This window comes from Nylanderia fulva, unplaced genomic scaffold (genome assembly GCF_048542155.1).
Source record: "Nylanderia fulva isolate GAGA-0341 unplaced genomic scaffold, ASM4854215v1 Scaffold845, whole genome shotgun sequence".
NCBI classification, from domain to species: Eukaryota; Metazoa; Arthropoda; class Insecta; order Hymenoptera; family Formicidae; genus Nylanderia; species Nylanderia fulva.
In genome coordinates this window covers 1-6,144 of record NW_028190967.1, presented here as the reverse complement: position 1 = coordinate 6,144, position 6,144 = coordinate 1, and the positions used below count along the sequence as shown (strand labels likewise).

The 6,144-nt window shown below is 36.7% G+C and overlaps 1 long non-coding RNA gene across 4 annotated transcripts; it reads right to left on the bottom strand.

Moving 5' to 3' along the window:
* Positions 1-856: 856 nt before the first annotated feature.
* On the bottom strand, positions 857-5,085 carry LOC114942736 (uncharacterized). 4 transcript variants are annotated; one of them, XR_014926339.1, is made up of 6 exons: positions 4,308-5,081; positions 3,827-3,990; positions 3,645-3,708; positions 2,944-3,124; positions 1,511-2,439; positions 857-1,409 (listed from the first exon to the last, which is right to left on the bottom strand). It is a non-coding gene; the product is annotated as an uncharacterized LOC114942736 (long non-coding RNA). The 4 variants fall into 4 exon arrangements; XR_003821868.2 differs by having other exon boundaries at positions 3,664-3,708; positions 4,308-5,080; XR_003821867.2 differs by having other exon boundaries at positions 2,944-3,708; positions 4,308-5,085.
* Between the last annotated feature and the right edge of the window lie 1,059 nt (positions 5,086-6,144).

The window sequence follows — 6,144 nt, the reverse complement described above, 5'->3', positions numbered from 1 at the left end:
TTAAGGACGTTTCGTAGTCAAAGGGCTATAATACAAAAACAGCGCTAAGTATTTTTTGTACATTACATTTTTTTTACTTTTATTTTTTAATTTAAATTAAAAATTTTTATTTAACTTTAAATTTTTTTAATTTTCTAAATTTAATTCTTTGTGCCTTATATTACCTTTTTTGAATATACGTTTAAATATATTTGAATTAAATAATTATTTAGAGATAAATAATTTATTTTATTATATATATCTATTTATCTAAATATTTTATAAAAATATATAATAACTTTACAATGTATATACATTCCAGTTTAAATTAATTACATAATTATTCATGTTATTTAAATGTAAAGATGAATATATATATATATATATATATATATATTTTACTGAATTTATTTTGTTATTGTATATATTATAAACGTTTTAAAATAAAGCAATAATTATACATTTGTATCATTATAGGAAATTTATCTAAATATTATATATTATGTTGTCACTTACTTAGTGCAACTTTTTGATTTGACTACTTTTTGATGCTAATATTTTAACCTTTTTTCTCGTATTATCAATATAATTATTTAGCGCAATTTTTTGATTTCACTACTTTTTGATGCTAATATTTTAATTTTTTTCTAGTATTATTAACAAAAATAAAATATAATTTATAAATATAATTTTTGAGAAAATATTTTTGATAATGATTAATTTTTGCAAAGAATTATTTTGGCTATAAACATAATTTTTGAGAAGATTATATTTTTTATTATTATAAAGAACTATTTTTGCTGTAACTTATAGTAAATTTCATTTAAATTCTGACTTTTAAATATTTGATAAGTTATAATAAGTGCCTTCCTATGCCTTCTGTTCAATAGATTTATAATTATATAAATACTTTTAGGTGAACTATATTAAATTTTTGACATTTTGACTTAATTAAGCGTATTGAAGTAATTAACACGTGGCAGTCGATCATCGTGGCGCACATGCTTTGCGCAGTGCGCGCGTGCTCAAGTGGGTTAGCAGCTTGGCTTATACTTGCTGTCAATCTGTCATTGGTCATTATAATAAACCGCGGAAATTTGATTTATATAACAACTGAATAATATCAGTGACACAGTTATGAGTGACCATATTAATTATTAATTAATAAGATATAAGATTTATGGACAAATTAAGGAATATGAATACCTTATAAGAATACTAGGTTAATTAAATAGTTATTGGTTTAACAATTAGTTATTGGTCTGATAATTAGTGACTTTATTATTAATGTGATAATAGACATTGATATGCATTAATTACTTCAATTAGTCTGGATTGATAATCGTATAAGAAACTTTCTAATGATAAGTCCTATTAGTGCTTCTGTCATATTTGTTGCTCTTCTGGAGGAGGATATTGTCGCTTTTCATCTGAAATAAGAGAAGGAATTTTAGTGTTAATTCAGTTCTTTTCACTACATTAATCTCTTGTAGTTAGAATATTATGCTAAAATACATAATAGTTTACGTACTCCAAGATTTACATATGTGTATATTTATACGGTATATGTATTTCGTTAAGTCGGATGTATTAAAATTGATGATGATTGCTCTGATGTCATCTTTAGACTCTGAATGGGACCCTGTTGAATAAAACAATATTATTATTCTAATTTGGAATATGGTGTTAAATAGTTATTTGCTGTATGATGAACTTCTTGTGGACATGATTTAATATTAACAATACTAGGTATATCGAACTTACTGAAATAGACCAGTTAAATTAGTATCTGACTTTAAATTGAATAGATTTTAATTAATTAGTCAATGATAAACAATAAGTTGTGAAATAATAATAATACAGTCGTGACTTTCTTCTATTTTGCATCTGCATTGTGATGTGTTATAATAAATAATCATTATTATTGTATTTAATGGTCTGATTTCGGATATAAGACTGCACTGATTGAATAATGTTTCGACCAAAATAACTGTGACTTTCCTTTAATCTAAACATTGAAAGTTGTAATTGCAATACAACATGCTCTCTTCAGGATTTACTGAAATATATAAATCGGATTAGTATCTGTCTTTAAAATTGAATAGACTTCTAGTTTGTTAATTAATGATAATTAATAAACTGTGAATTAGTAGTAAAATGGCTGTGACTTTTTCTTCTACTTCTGTATTTGAACTGTGATGTGTTACAGGGAATAATTATTATATTATTCTATTGTTAATATCACTGAACAATTAGTTTCGTTATTTCATTAATTCAGTATTATTGATATCAGATATGTTATATATAACTAATTCTGGTTAAAATTATATGTGGAGTGTGATGGAAAACTTAGCTTGATCATTGTTCTGTTCGGATAAATGAAATTCTGTATTCCAAGTGAAATAAGACTCATATGTAGGAGGTTGTTGTTGCAATATAACACGTTCTCTTCAGAATTTGCTGAAATAAACAAATTGAATTAGTATTTAACTTTAAATTATATAGACTTTAGTTAATTAGGTAACGATAAACAATAAACTGTGTAATAATAATAAGATGGTTGTGACTTTTTCTATTTTACATCTATACTGTGTTGTGATATAATGAATAATCATTGTATTATTCTATTACTATTATTAAATATTTAATGAACTAATTTTGGATACAAAGACTACTTTGAATGTATAAGTGTACTGGCTAAAAAGCTGTGACTTTCTTTTAACATCTAAATTAAAGACTTACTGAAATATACATATCTGATTAGTATGTGACTTAAATTGATTAGACTTTTGTTAATTAATTAATGATAATCAATAAGATGTGAAATAGTAGTAAAATAATGGTGTCTTTCTTCCACTTTTACATTTGCACTGTGATGTGTTACAAGAAATAATCATTGTATTGTATTATTCTATTAATAATAATCCAAGACATAAATAATGAACGCTAATGCAGTAGACTTACAGTTATGAAAATAATTAATATGTGCATACTGGTGTTTTGATATATATGCATATATTATCTTAAGTCGGTGAAATACGTTGTGGATATGGACCTCTTGGAAATCATGATCACTCATGGCTTGTATAATGCTCCTGAGATTTATTAGACTTCTGGCGATTTACCATCTGGTTGTTGTCATCACCTAGATAAGTGAAACAATTGTTATTGTGTGTAGTGAATAAGTAGAAATATGTGCTGAGATATGCAAAGTTATTTCACTATACAAGTTGTCAATGACTAAAAGATCCTTGTTTTAGATATCGTAAATTTCAATATTTGAATATTGTTAATAAACTTTAATATTTAGATATCGTTATAACAGGTTAATATAGCCTGTGATGGTGAAATACATTTTCATATTGTAAAGACAATAGTAATCTTATGGATTATTAATTAGATACTAGACTCTTGCATTAAAGGTCAGTTTGATAGTCTTTTTGTGCAGGACTTGGAGGGGACAATGAATTTGCTTATTAGGTCTTAAATGAGCATTGAATATATATGGACATAATTTAAATACTTATTATCTAGTATTTAGTACTTGTGTTATATCATGGACAGACTTTTCATAGACTTATATGATAATAGTTGAATACTCAAATATTAAAAGATTATTGTGTCAGAATTGTAGTGAAATATTAACTAATTATATTGTGATATACTAATCTGATCCTTTTGTACACTATAATTTGCTGATTAGTCTTGATAAGATGATCTTCAGTAATTCTGTAATTAGCAGGAAATTCAAATATTTAGTACCTTATCTCTAAGCTAGACAATTACATGTGACTTTCAGTTTTTGGTGATAAAATAGTGAACTTAGGTATAAAGATTTTATACTTACACACATATACATATATGGAACGTATGTGTTGATTGATTTCATCCTTGCATATTTCAGACGTTTTTTGTCATTTAGGGTCAGTTATGACCTTACTGTGTAGCATCGTGATGAGATGATGATGATTTGTCCATTATAAACAATGGATAAATATATATTGACGTTATCTAAAACATTTTAGTACTTAGTACTTATACTAAGTTATAAACATACTTATATGACAATCTTGAATAATCTAATAATTGATTATTATTATTTTGTCAAAATTAAAGTGATCTACTATCTAAATTATTGTGACAATTACATTTATTTCAATTCTTTCAAACACTAATGATTGATCTTAATAATATGATAATATTGAAATTTGAAACTATTTGAGACTAAGATAAAGTTAATTTAATATATCATTTAAATTAGGTAACTTTATAATAGTGTGTTACTCAAGATACAAATAGTTAATTAACGCCAAATCAAATAAACTCACAATTATAAATGTGTAAATTTTGGTGCTTTGATGAATGTGCATACATCGCCTTAAGTTGGAGAAATGCTCTGCGGATGTTTCTAGACCTGCGTTGGCAATTGGCTTCCTACTGACTGTATCATGTTCCTGAGGATTCTTTAGAGACTCCTGAGAATTTTTTGTGGGACACTTCCATCCGGATGCTGTCATCACCTTTTTTTTTGTGACGCTGGGGAAACGGTCATGCTACCACACACCCCCGGGTAGGGGTGTGGGTTATGTGGGACTCCTTGTTCCCCTTGGTCGAGCCACGAATGGTTCGACCAGGGGGCCCAAGACCTACCTCACTAAAACCCCAGCGGGTGTCCATCTCGGGCGTTGGATAGAGGACGGCGAGGATGCTGAAATCCCATGCCGTCCCGCCGCTCCCCCGCCAAGCCATCTCCGGAGAGCTGCCTTAGCCTTGCGGCCAAGACCCCTCCCCGACCGCGCAGTCAATGACTGCGCGGTTCCGTCCCGGTTGCGGCGCAGGGCGACACCGACCCCACACCGCGCCCTCCCAAAGAGTTTGGGGGGCGGAGCCATGGCTCGAGAACTCCCACTCGAGCCATCGCCCCCCGCCTCCCCGGTGGTCGCGACCCCCGGACTCCCTAGAGGGTGACCCGGTTCGGCGTTCCACCAGGGGAGCCCTCACCAGAGGGCTCCTCTCTGAAGGAGAGGAACCCCCTTCCGTGGACGGCGTTGCCCTCCCGCCGGTGCCTCCTGGCTTCCCGGCGGGAGGGCCCCGCGCATCACGTCTTCACAGAGGGGGACCCAGGCGCCTCGGCCTGACAGACAGCGCCTGCCCGTCGGGGACGCGTGGCCCCCCCCCGGCCCCCCCAGCCGCGTCCCCCCCCCCCGCTCCTTTGAGAGCCAGGGATCGGCCGTGGCCGGAGGGGTTTGCCCTAGCCGGGCACATAGAGCGCCCCCCCATAGTGGAGTGACGCACCCACGCGCCCGGCCCGCGTGAGGCTCCCGGGGGGGAGGGCCCTTGGGACTTAGTTGTCCCCGCCCCCCCCCGGAACCCTCATTCCGCGTCAATTATTGACGCGGGTATGTTTGAGACGGACCCCCCCCCCCCGATCCACGCCGTTACAAACGGGCAAGCCCATCGGCGGCGCGGAAAGAGAGGGCCCGGCCCCTCCTCCCATGGGTGCGTTCCTCCTTTGGAGGTCGTACCCCCCCCCGGTCCCCACCATCCCCGGCGGGCGGACCCGCCGACGGCGGAGGAGGGGAAGGAGGCACACCCCCCGTCTGTTTGGTTTCTTCTTCTTCTTCCTCCCTTTCTTCCACGCCCACCAGGGGCGCCCCCTCTCCGATCCCCGGCGCCACAAACAAGCGGACCCGCCGATGCCGGGGAAAGAGGGGGGACGTCCCCGCCCTCCTCCTCTCTCTCCTCCCCCATTCTCTCTCTCTCCCTCTCCGCCTCCTCCTTCTGCAGCATGACTTCGCCGCAGAAGGAGGAGAACGTCCTCCATGCGTCCTCATTGTCTGTCATTGCCCTCACTACCGAGGGCAATGACAGATCCCTCCCCACCGCGGCCACGAGCCTCTCTCTCTCTCCCGCCCAGGCAACACACTCAGCGAGTGTATGCTGGGCGGTGTCGCGCTCGTGGCCGCAGTGATGGCACCGCGTCGTGCGCTCTTTACCAATCCTGTGCAGGTACTCACCGAAACACCCATGTCCGGTGAGCACCTGCGTCATGTGGTAGGACACCCCACCTTTGGCCCTGTCTAGCCAGTTTTCTAGACAGGGCCGTATGGCCCCGACGGTGCGCTGTCCTGGCAGTGTTGGGTCCGCCAGGAATTCCTTCCAACT